This window comes from Coturnix japonica, chromosome 20 (genome assembly GCF_054131305.1).
Source record: "Coturnix japonica strain WE chromosome 20, WE-NBRP24, whole genome shotgun sequence".
NCBI lineage: Eukaryota > Metazoa > Chordata > Aves > Galliformes > Phasianidae > Coturnix > Coturnix japonica.
This window is the reverse complement of record NC_140682.1, coordinates 8,932,763-8,949,508: the sequence shown is the minus strand read 5'-3', so window position 1 is coordinate 8,949,508 and position 16,746 is coordinate 8,932,763. Positions and strand designations below refer to the sequence as shown.

At 46.6% G+C, this 16,746-nt stretch overlaps 1 long non-coding RNA gene across 3 annotated transcripts; it reads left to right on the top strand.

Annotated features, from left to right (window-relative positions):
• Positions 1–231: 231 nt before the first annotated feature.
• LOC146757600 (uncharacterized) lies at positions 232–12,698 on the top strand. Of its 3 annotated transcripts, none has more exons than XR_014936120.1 (4): positions 232–307; positions 6,720–6,871; positions 9,075–9,154; positions 12,027–12,698. It is a non-coding gene; the product is annotated as an uncharacterized LOC146757600 (long non-coding RNA). The 3 variants fall into 3 exon arrangements; XR_014936121.1 differs by lacking the exon at positions 12,027–12,698 and adding an exon at positions 10,205–10,386; XR_014936122.1 differs by lacking the exons at positions 9,075–9,154; positions 12,027–12,698 and adding an exon at positions 7,402–7,594.
• The last annotated feature ends 4,048 nt before the right edge of the window (positions 12,699–16,746 follow it).

Here is a 16,746-nt window from a genome sequence, read left to right as displayed (position 1 = left end):
TGCCCTGTGTTTGGATTGTGTTTGAGACTCGGTTATTTGTTGTGGGTTTAGCAGACTGCAATCACCCACTTAAGGTGGAACTTGGCCACCTTCATTCCTTTCCTCCCAATGCTAAGGAAGCATCCAAAATTCTTGTATTTGGCACAGGTTGGCAGTGGATGCTGTCCCAGACTGAGAGGACCATTCCTCATGTTGTGCGGTTGTGGTCTGAGTGTCTTGGCAGTGGGAGGCTCTGTTTACCAAGAAAGATGGACCCAAGCTGCCTGGCTGAGGGGACAGGAGCATGCACACAGGCCTTACCTGTGGGGTAAGTGCACCCTTTTCTTGCATTAATTGGAGAAAAGAATTAATGATCTGGAAAGCTCTGCAGAACACAGGTGTCTGTGTCCTTAACCAAGCATTGGTGGCCAAGTGATGGCTGTGCAGAGCCCAAGGAGCCTCTGTGCCCCCAGTGATTGAGCACTGTTCCTGAGAAGGGGAGGCAGAGCTGGAGCAGTGGGTGCGGGCAGCCATCACTAGACCTAATCAGGCAAGGAAAAGCTTTGGAGCATATGGACCCCAATGTGTGGTCCAAGTGCAACAGCTTGGTGAGTGTCCTGCAGGGAGACTTTTACTAGCGCTGCAACAATAATTCATCACTGCCTGAAGGCTTGATGGGTCTGGTACTCCTTGTCTAAATTGACCTCGGCTGGAGACCTGCGTTTCAGTCCAGCTTAGTCACAAAGGACTTGGTCTGTACCTGGGCCTTAAAGAGGATATTTATCAGAAAAATCATATGATTAATGGAACTGAGTGATGTTCGCTTGAGAGTGGATGGGAATTTAATTAACAGAGTAGGGATTTTGGCAGGTGTGAAGTGCTGAGACCGATGATGTCTGGGGGACAGAGCACCCCAAGCCCCACTGTTGTGCAGCCATAGGCTGGGAGCTCAGGGTGGGGGGCTGAGAGAAACACAGTGCCAGAGTCTGGGCTTGTATGTGGGTAACACATGGTGTGCAGCTTGTTAAGCCCTCACACCACAGTGCCCAAATTGCCATTGCTGCCAGCCCTCTCAGAAAGGGCAAGGATAAAAAGGAAGCTGATACCCCCAAGTAAATGGTGATGGAGGGGGAAGAACAAGTGAAGAAATAATCAGAAAACTCCCAAAGCTTACTTTCTTGCCTGCTTCTTTTTCCCCACTCTTCTTTCTTTTTCCCTCCATGTCAACACCAAACAAGACAGGACTAAAATTAATGGGGAAAGCAGCAATTAGCAAATTAGGTTAGCGGTGTGTTGCAGTGTGCCATGGCTGCCAGGTGTGAGGGGCTCTGGCAGTATATTTATTAATGGCTGTCAGAAAAGTGACACTTTGATGAATGAAGCTGGGTAATCGGCACCCTCCAACAGCGAGCACTGAGAGGCCTCAACATGCTAAACTGCAAAATCAAACCTTTTTAACCCCCATACAAAAATACAACAACAGAAATTGCTGCAAGAGGAGTGTGTTTTTCCATCAGGGGCTGGAATTCATGTTCTCCCCTAAATACCTCCTTTCTGTAACTTGCTGGGAGGAGTTGTCAGCATGGAAGGTTTTCCCTTTCCTTCAAATATGGGCCTCAAGAGTTTATAAATGCAGGCAGCTTAAAAGTATGTTTTGTTTTGGGTATATATGGCAACCCTATTAAAGGCAAGGGTCCTGTGCTCGTGCTTTTTGGCCTTTGCCCTTTAAACATGATGGTATCAGTAATCTACAGACTGAGATGGTGTGTTAGGTATCGTTTTCTCTTGACTGGTGGTCAGCACTTCTCCTCATTAGTGCCACTGATGTGTGATGTCCAGGAGCCCACGCTGCCTACAGGAAGAGAGAAAATGCAACAATATGTAAGGTTAAATGTGTCAGATGAAACTTCACCTGCAGCACTGTTGCATACTGAAGTTTCCACTCTTGATAACCTCAGCTGTGGGCATCTCCCTTCTGATGAATGTGTGTGTGCTGTGGGACATCAGCTGCCGTGCTCCCAAGTGAGCATGGCTATATGGTATAATGGCAGGGTGCATTGCTGGTCACTTGGTGAATGGGAATTCAGAATTACTGGCCAACAAGATGTGAGTTTAGAAGTTCTCTTCAGGAAAAAAAGACCACAACAGAACTGTACTGAAGTTGTTGAGGAGATCAGCCCAGCTGCTGGGATAGCATCTGGATTAAAGATTGCTCTGCAAAATGCTGCACTATGTGAAATATTTCTTCCAAGTTTTCAGGCTTTGCATTGCACGCCGGAGGTAAGTTCTGTGCACTGCTTTGATAGCTCAGCACGGGGTTGCTCAAATCCCCCAATTCCATAGAGAAATTGAATACCTTTCTACAAAATCTTGGTTCTGGGTTTGGCCAGCTAAAAGGACTGTGTAAGTTTTGATTAAAAACATGAGAATCAATGTAAGTCATATCCCAGGCATTCATCTGGTCTTCTAGTTTGAAATGAAGCTGAGTGATCTGTGTGGAGTTACTTGCCAGGATCTGTGGGCTTGTTAAGTTTGAATTGGCTCTTGTAGCAGATCTGAAATTATTCTCTTATGCTTTAATAATTGTATTTAGTTTCCTAATTTGGCTGCTGAGTTTATCAGAAGATAATTGAACTTTTAAAAACATAATCTGATCGGGCTGTAGGAAATACTTTAAAATAAACTTCTTCTGAGACTTTGATCTGTTTTCACGCCATCTCTCACGAAAGCAGCCTGTCTGCAGGGCTCCAACCTGCTGAGGTGCGTGTTCCTAAACCAGGCAGTTCTTGAGCAGAACCGGGTTGCTCCCTGTATGCAAAGGAAGCCAGCAGCTCCCTGCCAAGACAAACTCTGGCTGCATGGACTGCTCCTGGGTGCAGCCCCCTGCCTGCATGCTCTGCCTGGGTGCAAAAATCCCCTTGTAAATGATTCCAGGGAGCAAGAGAAATGGCTCTCAAGTCACTTCAGTTTTTTGATACAACTAAAATTGTTACTTAAAGGTCAGAGTATTGTTTTCTTGTGCACTGAGAAGGGGATCAGTTGCCTTGCATGGAGCTGTGGGCTCAGTTCTCCTGGGCAGTTTGGGTTCCTTGCGAGCTGTGGTTTCAAGTGATGTGAGCTTTCCTGCCTTCTGCTGTTGGCTTCCGTCGAACAGGCATGTTTTCCCTTTTTGGTGAGACTTAACCCAATTCCTGAAGTTCTTATAAGCAGTTCCTGAGTTTTGGGGGTAATGGAGTGTGGTTCTCCAGTTTCAGTGATAGCATGTAGAAGTTTATGGGCCCACTGCAGGCCTGTAAACTCAGGTTTTCCAGGTCCTACATTAGCACATTAACTACTGGGCTGTTTTTCCTGCTCACCTACCTGACTTCCTTCCTGTTTTAAAAAGGATTTGCTGCTTTTCATGTTCTCCATTTTATGAATTTGCAAATACTTCTGTCATTGTATAAGCATGCACCAAACAGTTTATTTTCACTTACTTCAGTGCTTATGGTTTATATTTACTTCCCATTGACTTGCTCAGGACTCAGCCCAGGGAAGACCTCTGACTTTCCTCTTGGTCTATGACATGGCTGGGAGGCTCCCAGCCCAGCAAGCAATCACTGCACCAAAGCTCAAGGAGTAAGCAAATATAAATGATTGTCCAGGCTGAGCTTGTCTTGGTTTTTAAAGGGGAAACACTGCTTGAAGTTCCCTCTGTGAGTGCCAGGAGGGTGAAATCACCCACTGCTCACTGTGGCTCTGCTGCACAAATGGTCTCTGGGCACCTGCAGTGCTGCCCCTCACAGCTCTGTCCATCCCCTCCATATAGACACGAAGGTTTGTCCATGACTTGTTCCACCTGCACAAGCTATTTTCTGATTCCTTGTCACTGTCAGCTCAGTAGCGCTGTCATTTTCCAGATACGTGGTGTGTAATTAATGAGAATGTCGTTTCCAGATTGTTTCAAAAACTAGATTGAGCATCTGAGAAATTATTTCACTCAGTGCCTTAAGATAGCTCGTTCATTCAGAAAGCTATCTTGGCTGCTTGATTTGAGGGGAGTTGTGGAGGGAAGCAGCTGTGCTTATATTATTAAGGACTGCCAGCTTTGAACTCTTCATGCAGATGCAAAGCATGGGTTCACGTGCTGCCAACCAGGCAGCTGGGTGACAGGGCAGGGGAGGGATGTGCCCAAATTGCATCAGCCCTGGCCATGACAGCCTCACGTCTGTGTGTTGTGAGGATGGTCTCCTTGTGGTGGTCTCTGGGGGCAGCAGTTGCATGCTGCAGGGCTGGAGGGATAGGAGGACACATTGTAAGTTGGCTTTGTCCTGTATGGGCAGACACGAAGATTGGTTCTGGTGGGCTTTGTTGGCCCTCAAAGCAGAAAAGGAACAAAATGGGACTGAGCAGTGGATAAGGATTTGAGGCTCAGTTCTTATTTCTCCTGTAAATACCCTGTATCCCCTCAATAAAACTGATTTATGGCTTTTAGCCATGGTTCCTCACCTGTAAAATTGGGAAAAATACTTCCTTTGTGCCCCATTTATTTACATGGTCATCTCTTCCTATCTAACACCGCGCTTGGTGCAGCGGGGCCTCGTTCCTTTCTCAGCACTCCATGCGGAATTTATATTGCAGCAATCCTTGTAACTATCAGCAAAAGAAAATTACTGCAGACAGGCCTGAGGTCCCAGTGCTTCAGCTCTGCTCTGATAGTGCTGCTGGCTGTGGTTTGGTGGCTGTCCCCTGCCCGTGGCTCTCAGCGTGTACCCACAGCTGTTAGTGTGAATGACAGATTAACAAATGCACAGTGGCTTTGTTCCTCACTGTGCTGCCCCAGTGCCACGCTGGGTCTGCAGTGCAGAGGGATGCATGGCATTGTCTCACCCACTAACACTCTGTCTGGTAACTGGCAAAAGCAATGCTTTTCACCCGTTGCAATGGGTGTGCTGTAGAAAATGAAGACCGTAGGGATGTGAGGGTCTTGTTTAATTTGTTTTATTTCTTAATCCAAGAGTAAGAGAATGCAAAACTTCCAAGCTGAAAGGCTTTGTGCTCTGCTTGCTCCAGGAGATATTAGTGAGGGATCAGCTGGGTTCACCAGTCTCCACAAGGTACCTTTGTTTATGGATGAGGCCGTGCAGTTGGGGATCAGAGGTTGTGCATAGCTGCTGTAGAGCACGCTGGGCTGCAAAAAGTCGGGCACCAGAGATTAATTTCTTGGTTTCTTAGAGCCAAGGTTTAATAGCAGACCTGGGGAGGACAGTGATTGAGCTCACAACCAGCAGAATCTATAGTTCAGGTCAAGTGAAAGGAAGGAGCTAAGGGACTCAGCATGCTGCTTGCAGGAGGAATTCTAATGGCTTCATGGTATGGGGTCTGCACAAGGCATACAGGAGCTAGTGCCCGGGCTGCACCATGAAGCCTGCACAGCCCCGACCCCCTGCTCACTGCCCTGCTCACAGCTGGGCATGGAAAGAATAAATCTGGAAGGGAACAAGAGAAAACAGAAAACGCTGGCAGTTTTTCAGTAGGGAGAATGGTGTGTTTGAGCTGCAGTGGAGAGGGACAGCTTTTGGTTCTAACTTTTTGAGTTGCATACTTCAACAAACAGTGTAAATTTGGCAGGATGAAGGCTGGGTGACCTATTCTGGCTGGATCGAGGACTGATTCTGAAGCTGGGATTTAACTCAGCTCTGACATTTCATGCTGCTATTCCATTCCACTTCAGTTTCAAAGTTTTCAGACTTTTTTTTTTTAAAGATGTGCCCTTTATGTAACTCATTTAATTGTGTCTAACTACACGGTGATTTTTTTCCCCTCCCTACCTTCACAAATGCGATTGGATATACATGTAGATCTTAACTTATAGCATATATTACAGTAGGGGCAAGAGAATCTGCCTTGAGCTTTCATATTTATCCTGAATAAGGCTGTACCAACTGGTTCTGCCTTAAATTCTCTACCTCAAAGTCTCCTGGTGTTCTGTTTTCTCAGGAAGGAAACAGGTTGCACTGAACGCAAACTGCGTGGCATGGATTTACTCGTTAGACACAGATGGGATTCCTCTATCAAAGTACTCTTGTGTTGTCTGCATTCATTACACTCACTAGAAAAGCTATTGACATGACAGCATTCTCCTGTTAGGTTTTTTCCTGCTCTTTTAGAAGTGCCTGTTGGGTTGCAGTGGCCTGAAAATGCACTGACCAAGATTAGAGGTTTGGACCTTGAGAGCCACAGGAGAGGAGCTTTCAATGTCTTCTGTATTTGTTATGATCAATTCATAGTGACTTGAGTCTGCAAATGAAGACGTTCTTATGAAATGTTTTTGATTTTATGCATTTTGATTCTGGTATTAAGTAGTGTGAGAAAAGCAAATCAGTCTTTTTGTTTGGCTGCTGGTTTAACGTCCAGTTCACATTAGCAGGATGCAAGGAATCTGGATGCTTGTTTGGAAGCCACTTATGAGATGTTCGATTTCCTTCTATGGAAGGAAATACTGGAGAAGACTTCTAATCTTATGATTCAAAGCATGAATCAGTCCCCAGATTGGATCTGTGCCTGCAGCAGTAAAAGGGGCAGATTGTCACAGGGTTGCTGCTTTGTTCTTCTCTGGAGCACCCTGTACAGCTGCTATCAAAGGCAGAAGAGCAGCATCAGTGGAACCTGCTCTGCTCAATGCAAGCTCTGAGTCTGGTGATTTTCAGCAGCATGTCATCTTAAATATATATATTTTTTCTTTTCTCTTTCTTTATTAGTTTCATGTTCCAGCTGACTTCCTCCAAGAGAGGAACATGCTTTCCCATCAGAACTACGTGAAACACCTGAGTTCATTGGGACTGGAAGAAAACTGTCTCAGAGACAAAGATACACAGCTTCCCTGGATTGCTGGCTACATGCCTGATCTGAGGTCTGTGGTCATTTACTTTGCAATGGATTTTTCACTTTTCATTTGCCTTGTGTAGGTATCACCAAATGGTTTATGCTTTCTGCTTTGCACTGTCTTTTTTGGGGGGAAAAACTACACAACAGCTCTGCACACTCCTTGTGCTGATAATCCCTGATGTGGCTGAACTGAAACAACACCCAGCCTGTGCCACTTAGCTGCTGCTGGACAGGACAATGCAGTGATGGTGGTATTTGAGGGAATGATATTCTATCACAAAGGGAATTTGTTACAACCATAATTTTACCAACACAAACGCAGAGAACAGCACTGATCTGAAAAGCCAGAGCCCTGCCTGTGAGTGAGCACAATCTGCAGATGGAGAGAAGCAACTTTCTGATTTCACTGCTAAACTTCCCCTCCTCAAACCAAAACAGTTTAATCAGTCAGATTCCTGTTTAATGAGTTGCACTGCTGCCTCTAACCAGGACAGTATCTTAGATGCTGGAAATAATGGTTTCAGTAAGACTTACTGTGATCTCATTACCCCATAGATGGCCTGTGTACGTTCTTCCCCTGCCTCTACCACTCACCTTCACAAGCAGGACCCCAAGTTTGAGACTGAACCCCTCTGGCTGTGTGAGCTGCCACATGAAGGTGCTTTCCTGCACACTGTCCTCTAGTTGCTGCCATCAAGCAGTTGGTAAAGTCTGCAGCTTGCGGACAACTTTTCTTGCCAACCATACATTACAGAGGGCTAATTGTAAAAGTGGTGCACCTGCTGGCTCCCTTGGTGGCTGGAGCCAACAGGAAAAAAAAAAAAAAAAAAAAAAAAAAAGTAATAGTAATTTATTAATGATCAAGTCACAAATAGTAATGAAAACAATAGGAGCATCTGAAGGAAGCGCTGCCGGGGGCAGAGGTGCAGGTGCTCTGTGCCCTGAGCAGGCTTGTCGGCATTTTTATAAAGCTACTTTACAACCCTTATCAATTTCCTACTGCTTTCTGTGTACCCCCTGCCCCTTTGCAAATGTTTTGCCTGCACGACAGGCTCAGCATTTCTTGTTGTAGGTGATAAAATAGCTGTCACCCTGTGGAGGGAGAAAGGAGGCAAATAAAATAAAATCAAATAAAAATGTTAGGCCCAGGGAAACAAAGCAGAGGAAGCAAAGCATTTCGGAGCAAACAAATGAGTTCTAAGGGAGACGCTGAGTCGGCACAGGGAGAGCGATGATGGGAGCTGAGCTGAGGAATGGGGAAAGATTGGGGATAGCAAGAGCTGGAGGGCGAGGGTGGCTCTGCTGAAAGTGAGGCAGGGCTTTGTGCATGGCCCTGGGCTTCAAAGGAGACTGTATGTACAGCCAGCGCCATCCATGAGGAGTTTGGGATCTGAAAATCCCAGCCGTAGTCTGAATAACTGCACTGCATTGGCAAGGTGAGAATTTGTTTAAGTAAGGAGAACAGAAGGCATATGAGCAACACCAGTTCAGGTGACATCCCCATACCAGGTATCTTAAGTAGACATGGTAGAGATTAAGTAGACATTAAGTAAAGATGGTCGTGCTGTATCTCAAAATACAGTTTCTATATCCATATCAGAATCCATGCTAGAGCTGATAGAAGGCAGATAGAGCAGACACCAACCAGCCCAGTGTTGTTCTTTGAGCCGTAGGTAGGGTCTGCAGTGCTCCTTAGGGGTATATCTGCTAATGTAATATAGCAGTTTAATTCAGCTTGCAACAAAATAAAGCTGAACTAAGTGGAAAACTCTAGAGCTGCGATGGCTTAATTGCTCATACATGAGCCTTTACTATGCAATTTGGAAACTTTAGGCCGTGGGAACTTGCTTCTGTGTTCTTGAGCCCATGAACTGCCTTAGTCTGTGGGTCTAACAACAATCAGCTCATAAAATGCTGTGAGTGCAGATTTCAGAGGTCAGCCTGAGTCCGTACCCAATCCATGTGGCTCCTGTGCCCTGCATTCGGCTCTCCAACGAGGTCAGTGAGCTGTCGAGCACACAGTCAGTGCTCTTTAAGCTACTGTGAATCTACCCCTGCTTTCTCTTTTCCCTTTTCTCATTCTCTTCTTGCTCTCACACACCCCCAAATCACAAACCCTCACACCAATGCCAGAAGCCTCTGAGGCTGTCGTAAGCCTGCAGTTATCTGCATTAGGAACAAAGCTGCCATTTTTAAAGCTTTTATACTTTTTATTCTTAACTCCACAGGACCCAGGAATCTTTTCCTGAAGTTAATGTGAATTCAGGGGGTGCGTGTTTTAAGAACTGAGCTGGGTCCTGTAAAAGAGGTAAGAACCAGCAGTTGGCAATGCTAATTATTGCCCGGTGATTTGAGGGGACCTGCACAACGTGCTAACGTGCCTATGATGACACGCAGCATGATACATGGGGAAAGGTGAAGGCAAGGCTCGTATATCCCCATAACACTGAAGGCATATTTCCCTCTCTAATAACTTACAAACAGTCACCATTTGCTGTCTGCAAAATTAAACTCTCATCTCCTCCAGCCTGCTGATCTGGTGCATAGATATAGGATTTTAAGCTTCTCTATTGAAAAATGTCCCTGCAAAGCTGTCCATCAGAACTCCCGCTGCTTTCCAGAGAGTATTATTAATAAGTTCTTCCTATCAGAAATGGGACCCTTTTAGAGCTCAGATAAGGTTTTTTTCCCTGTTAACCAGCTGGGCTGCTTGGCTGTGGACAAATGCCATGATGAATGACGGGTCAAGGATGGAGCAGGCTGATTTCTCTCCGAGCCTGACCTTGTCTCTGGTGTGACATCTGAAATGACAGGTGCATTAAAAAGTTATTTATGTAGGGGAGCTGCGATGCATTGTACCCTTTGCAAGGTAGCACCCAGTTTTGCAAGAGTATTAGAATAAAGGCTGCCTCTGTGTCTGCTGCCTCTTGTACTGCTGGCTTTCTGTAAGCAGCTGCTGTGAAAGCAAGAGGAGAAGCACGGAGCGTTTTTTAGTGCACAGAGGATGCTCTGGAAACTGAAAGGCAAAAAAGGGAGCAGGGTCTGAGAGCAGCAGCAGCAGACAGCTTCCCAGCAAATCACCTGCGTGTCTGCAGATTACTTGCCTGGAACAGCAGTAATCAGCTCTGGAAATGCACCTGAAGGGTTCTGGGCTGTTGAAGGGCCAATGTTGTGGATAAAATGCAGCACTGAAGATTAAATGATTTCTACTGTTCAGCTCTTTATGGCCTCAGTGCACTTGTAAGACTTTCTCTGTTGAATCTCAGACTCTTTGTGAGTAGTTGTGCTGTGGCTCCCTTCTGTCTTTACTGTTGCTGAAATTAAAGGGACACTTCTGGCTTTGTCCTTCTTCCTGTAGGACACATAAGTGGAACTGTAACCATCCTGTGAACAGTCACTTCATTCTGGGAGATGAATAGTTGCTGAATGGCAAGAGATCGCAGCCTAAATCTCCAGAAAAATGCATGCAAACCCTATCAGGTTTCTATTGTCATCTGCCTGACATTGTGCTCCAAGTAGGAAATAGGAAAGGCAATAGGAAAGCTGCCTGTGTTTTGAAATCCAGAGCTTTCTCTGGACAAATAACACACTTGCTGTTGCATGGCCAAATGAGGACACAACATCCCATGGCACAGATTAAGTTGTAGAGCAGGGTTCATGGAAGAGCCCATGTGCAGTGATTTCTGCATCCTTCTGAGTGCTGATCAGATTAATGAGGACCACAGAAACATTGGAAAACTGTCGTAGTGACACATCAGTATCCTGTTAGCTTCAACAGAATTACAGCATTTGATATCAGCTCTTCCTTCCTTGCTGTTTCTCCACCCCTCCAAAACACCCCCTGAAACACTTGCAGGAGAAATTGTAAAACACTTGTAACAGCTTATTTTGTATGATGGGACTGTTAGAAGAGCTGCATGTTGGTGTGCGTCCAACTCACATTAACTTCAGTTTTGGGCTGCAGCCATACTCGAGTGACTTTGCAAGTCTTTTCTGACTGTCCAATTAAAGTTGATGCGTGCAGTAAATCTGCAGTATCCAAACAGTATTTGATCTCTCCATATTGGATCAGTGGTTGGGTCTGGGAAGTGGATGAAGCTTGCCTGAAGGCAGCATCTGCAAGTTGTTTTTTTTCATCAGAAAAATGAATGGTCTGGTATAATGAATGATTTTGTATAATATCAAAGAAAGAGAGTATCAGATGTGCACATCATATGCAGTATTGATTGCAAGTACGCTCATTAATTTGTGTGGTACAGGAAATTCCAGCCAAGGTTAGGAGAGCTTTGCTCTGTAGTGGAGCTGTGACTCCTATTGCCTTCAAAGAGGTTCGAATCAGGTTGCAAACAACCAAAATTCATACTTCAGTTATTTCGCTATAGAAGTGTGTTGTCACAGACGACTTTGTAGACTTCTGGTAGAACAGCAAGGAAAAATGGAAATGTCCTGTCCCTGTTTGAGCCTGCTTAAGGGTTTGATCTGTACAGTTTGGGTGCTCTGGGCAAATGTAGGATGCACGGTGGAACTCTGTTCTCATTGTAGCACAACAAAAGAGAGGAGCTGGGGAGGGGAGGGAGAAGGTATGTTTTCCACCATGGCCTGTTTAAAACATTATGAGCTACCTCTCTTCCATCATGAGTCGTGGTTTAAAGCTACTGCCCAGGGGCATAAAAATCAACTCCTAACAACTTCCAGTGGGACCACTATTCCATCAGTGCTCCCATCAAATGTTGACTCCATGATCAATATTCACCCTCTTTCTTCGTTAATCATCAGTCTTCATTCATTTCTTTGTAACTTCCTGCTGACAGGGGCACTGTTCATACAGCAGCTGGTAGGGAAAACAGAACGAGCTGAACTGCTGCACGCAAGCTGTGAAGGGAAAAAGCCACAACAGTGCATTGTGTCAGCTCAAAATGATTCCTACGGATGCAGCTTTTTCTTTTCTCCTTGCCCTATATGCTCAATTTTCAATAGACGTTGTGAGGCAGGACCTTCAAACAATCCGTGGTTACTATCGCACTGCTTTACCTTGAGTGCCATTGGCACTTGGTAATTTAGAGCAGGAACTCTGCTGATGAAGAGTGAACTGTCAGAATTTGGCTTGTCAAATAAAATCTGTGTACAATCCTAAAATAGACAGTTTTGCAATTAACGCTTGCACTGTGATTTGCCAACAGGAAGCCCACTCCCAGCTTTGCCACAGCCCTCCTGAAGACCTTGTGTGTGAGACCAAACCTCTTCCCCATTGCCCAGCCTATGAGCTGAGAAGAGCTGCTGATTTCTCTATCATTCTGACTCTTTGGGCAGCTAATATTGCCCTTCTGCAGCACAGGGATCCTGTCCAAGATGCTCAAGGGGTACAAGCTCTGCACCAAGGCAATACTATTCTGCACAGCCAAGGAAGTTACTTCTTCCTCCCACTAATTTATTCCCCAAAAAGCTGCAGTAGATGCTGCCACGTTTACAAGTACACAGATATTTGCTCTCAGTGCCAGTCAATGAATGCTGCAGCTATGCAGTGTAACTGGAACACCATTGAAGATAATTCCATTTACTTGTGTGAGGGGCCCAATAATTAAATTTGGACATTATTCCTTTAATTACTACAATTTCGGATCACAGTTAGTATTCTTCTAAACTGATGTGATTTCATGCTAAATGTAGGATGCAAGTCTGTCCTTGCTCAGACCCCTCAGCATTCTGGAGTAAGATCCTGCACTGTTGGTTTTTGCAGACCTACAATATGACGTAGCTCCTGGTGCAGGAAAAAAGCATTGGATGGTTCAAGCCTTGTGATACTTCACTGACAAGCTGTGCTGTTTTTTTAAGCCCTGTGCTATGCTTGTTCTTCATGCTAAATGGGGTTTTGATCATTTGTATTATAATAATTCATACTAATTAATTTGTAATTCCTAAATTAAGTGCACATGGGTTTCAAGCAGAGAGGTTACACTCAGGTTAACTATTGATTTTGGTCTTTGCTGTGAAGAAATTTAGATCTCGTGTCTGTCAGATTTAAGACAGCCATCTTGACATCTATTAAGAGAGAGATACAGTTAAGAATCAGATTTTGTGCCTGAAAATATGCTTGCCTGGTGACTTTTGGGATCTGTTCTGCACACAGTACTGCATTCCTTAAGGCACCAACTGCTATACGTGCTGCAATGCCACTCAGCAGTGAATTGGTGCTCTTGCAGATGCTGATATTATTAATGTCTTCTCAAAGAAACTGTGATTTTAAGAAAATCCAAGTTGAGTAGAGTCTCTATGAAATAAACAGCTGTTTTAAATACATATGATGCTTTTGCACCCTGCGGAGTAATGCTTTAAACAACCACTTCCAAACTGCAAAGGAAAATAAGATGTTTGATTTGTTTTCGCTTCTTTCCAGCACATTTTCTTTCAATGAATAGATAGAGATTTTAACAACTTAATCATTCTGGTGGACTTGGAAGGAATTTGGCTGGATGCTACTGGCAAACTCCTCAAACCTGAGGCTGGAGGTGCCACAGTCCGTGTGTTCTGGATCGAAGGGACAGAAGGCAGCTGCTCATGGTTATGGATAGCTGGACGTATAGAGTGCTCTGAGCATCAGGAACAGTTTCCAACCATGTAGAAAGAAGAGTTTCCTTGAACATGGTCACAATCTCATGTTGCTCTTGTGCCTATAGGAGTATGAATTCTGGAGTGGGGGGAAAGATAAGACTTTGCCGGGGAAGTAAATGTTCCCATTTGCAATAAGCACGATAGATTTTGCTTATTTCCTTTTCCCTCTATTCGATGGAGAGGAGTTCGATTACTTTTGGATACATTTTCTTTTGCATAAGCTTTTCATGCGCTGTTTTGAGTGATGTGACCACTAGAGAGCAGACTTAGCCTAGTAACAGGAGTTAATTAGTTCTTGGCCTCTTCATTTCCTCCTGTCCCCTTTCCCCTCCCCCTGAATACACAGGCAGAGGGGGTTTGGGTGGCTCTGAGCTTGCCTCCAATGCTGTGCAATCTTAGGCCTAATTAAAATGCCGCAGACGGCCTGAACCCCGCATTAAAATTTGATGAGGAATTGATCAGCCAAGCAAACAGGAAATTTAGCTGTGTGAGTGAAGGTAATGTTTGCTCAAATGTGTAATGAGGTCCATGGGGAATATTTATGGGGACCTCAGTGACAGTTTCAGCAGTTCCTTCTCCTTGAAGTCATCTTCCCTACCTGCCCTCTCTGTTATGAGGCTGTAGGCAGAAGGGAATCCAACACCGCGTCAGCCGGGCGGTGGAAAATGGTCTGTGTGTGGCTGCGATGGTGCCATGGAAAGGTCTGCAAGAGGAGCTGTGAAACTGCAACCTGACTTCTTTAAAAACATCAGTGGCTCCATAATGTAAGGAGTTGTGTAGCACAATTGCTGGTGGAACTCCTTGCAGCGTGTTAGAAAGCAAACCGGCCTCCTAAAAGGGTCAGGTGTTGTGTTACAGCAGATGCTACCTTTATCTCCATGGACTGCAGGATAAGCTATACATGCTGTCAGCACAGGTATTTGGAGGCAAGGCGGTACGTTCACAGGGTAGGGAGCAATGCCCTCCTCAGCACATCTTATCTATTTCTAATAATCAGTAAAAGTGTAAATGCCTTCTACTTGCAGCAAACAGATAAATTTACATGCTTCTTATTTATCACTACTCTGTCAAACATAAATCAGCATGAGAGAGTCTTAACCTAAGCTGTTACTGACGGGTAAGATCACCCTCACACCTGTATCTGCAAGTCACTGCTGTTGCCCTCAGCTCCTGGCAGAGGCTTTGCAAAGATGTAGGGCTCTGCATTCAGGGCTCACACAGGCCCCGAGCTGCAGATGTGCTCGTCCCAGCCGTAGGACTTCCTGTGGTTCCTTCTTGTACCACTCGTGGCTACTTTTGACTGGTTGCAATTAAAGTTGAAGCTGACACTGTAAGGACTTGGAGCGAAAAGCAGAAGGATGGGCAGCCAACAGTCTGTGCCCAGTGGAACAAAGTAGGAAGGAGATATGATAGGTGTCTTGGTGTGAGCCCTGCAGATGGGTGAACATGGTGGTTGCAAGCCAGTGCTTTGCTTTCTAGTGCAGCCGAGCTGTTCAACCTTGTGGCTTACCTGGTCTGCACTGTGTGAAGATGAATTGTCATGGGCCACAATGAAGAGCCGAAAGGACCCCATAATAAATGAAAAGGGAACACTTTGCTACTGAAAGGGAAAGGGGGCCTCATAGAAACCAAAGCAAAGGGTACTTACAGATAGATTATTTTGAGGGGGCAGAGGGGAAACAAATCATCATATACAACATTATATATGGTTTATATAAGTAATACAATTTATTTAGTGTATTGTTTTAAATAAAAACTGGGAAAGATACAAGATCATAAAACTGTTGGGATACCAGACCTTGTATTTCTGAAAGAAATGCATTGGTCTGGTTTGGTGACAGTGGCTGCCATTCCCAGTAAGGCCATGTTTGGTTGTTGTGAGTGACGGGTGTGCACTGGGGCCAAACTGAGATTCACTGCCATGATGGCAGGGGATGGCTGCAGGATGGGGTGGGTTGTTTGCAGGTTGGGATAGGAAAGGGAAGCTGCTTACAGTGACGGTGGGAATTTCCGTCACTGAATGCAGCATGAGAAGTTGGCAGAGCTGTAGGATTTCTTCTGCCAATAAAATCCAGGTAGGTTTGCTTAGTCCAAAGCATGTGTGTGGTGGCTTTCGCTGTATACATCTTCTAGGTGTTGCAGCAACAGCAGGGATGGATTAGTGCAAGAGAGGGTGATTTTTCTTCCATTCTGGTGGCAAAAATCGAGGGGAGCTGTATGTCCCATTTCAGGTGCACTCTAATTTCTTGACAGTGCCCAGCACCCTGTGCACCCTGTGTGTGGCAGGAGGGCGATCCCAGCCCTGTGCTCGTGGTGGTGATGTTCAGCTCTTCGATCTCTCAGCCGCTGTTGGCTGTGCTCTGTGCAGTGTGCGGCTCTGTGGTACCGGCAGCCCTGTCCTGGGCACTGTGTGCTGAGCAAGGCTGATGAGCGGGGAGCGGAAGGATGAGCTGGAGCTGCCGGTATGTTGTCCAGCGCGGTGCAGGGCAGTGATGCTGAGCGAGAGCTGAGGCCAAGAGCTGTGCAGCGCCTCAGCCTCTGTCCCGGCCGCGCTTTCCGTCCCCGTTGCCGTTCCCGGCTGAGGTTGGGCCGCCCGCTCACACCTGGGGCCCGTCGTGGCGCCGCGCGTGGTCTCCGGCGGCCATCCGCCGCTCCTGGGCCACCCGCCTCAGCCATTCCCCGTCCTCTTCTTCGCGGGGTGGCTCCTCGAAGCGGCTGCGCTGGTTGGGGTCCCCGTGCCAGGAGTTGCTGCGCACCAGCGGGCGGGGGGGCCTGGAGGGGCTGCGCTGCGTGCGCCGTGCTGGGACGCTGCGGGAGCGATGGGCAGATCTTGATCTCGTCTGCCGCCGCTCCCTGGTGCGCTGCAGCCTTCCCCGGGGCCGGCGGGTCGGGGGGCGACCCGAGGGGCGCCAGCTGAGGCGCAGCATGCCGGTGATTAACCCCCGGCACAGGGGGCAGTTGGGCGTGTTGGCCGTCCAGTGCTGGATGCACTCCCTGCAGAAGATGTGCCTGCAGGGCAGAGCGCGGACGGCATCCTCCATGGGGCCCAGGCAGATGGGGCACGGCTCCTCGTGGGCCTCCGCCGGCCACGTCCATGTCTCCCTCCTCCTCCGGTTGGAAGCCGCCTCCCGGCTCATGGCTGCGGCTGCCCTGGCGCTGTGTGGCTCCAAGGATGGATTTGGGTGAAGCTGCCTCTTGTAGAGCAGTCAGCAGCCTCCGGGCCTCAGCGCCTGTCAGGCGTCCTACCTGTGGCAGACAGCTCGTGTGCCACCGGCAGAAGCTCTGAGCTCT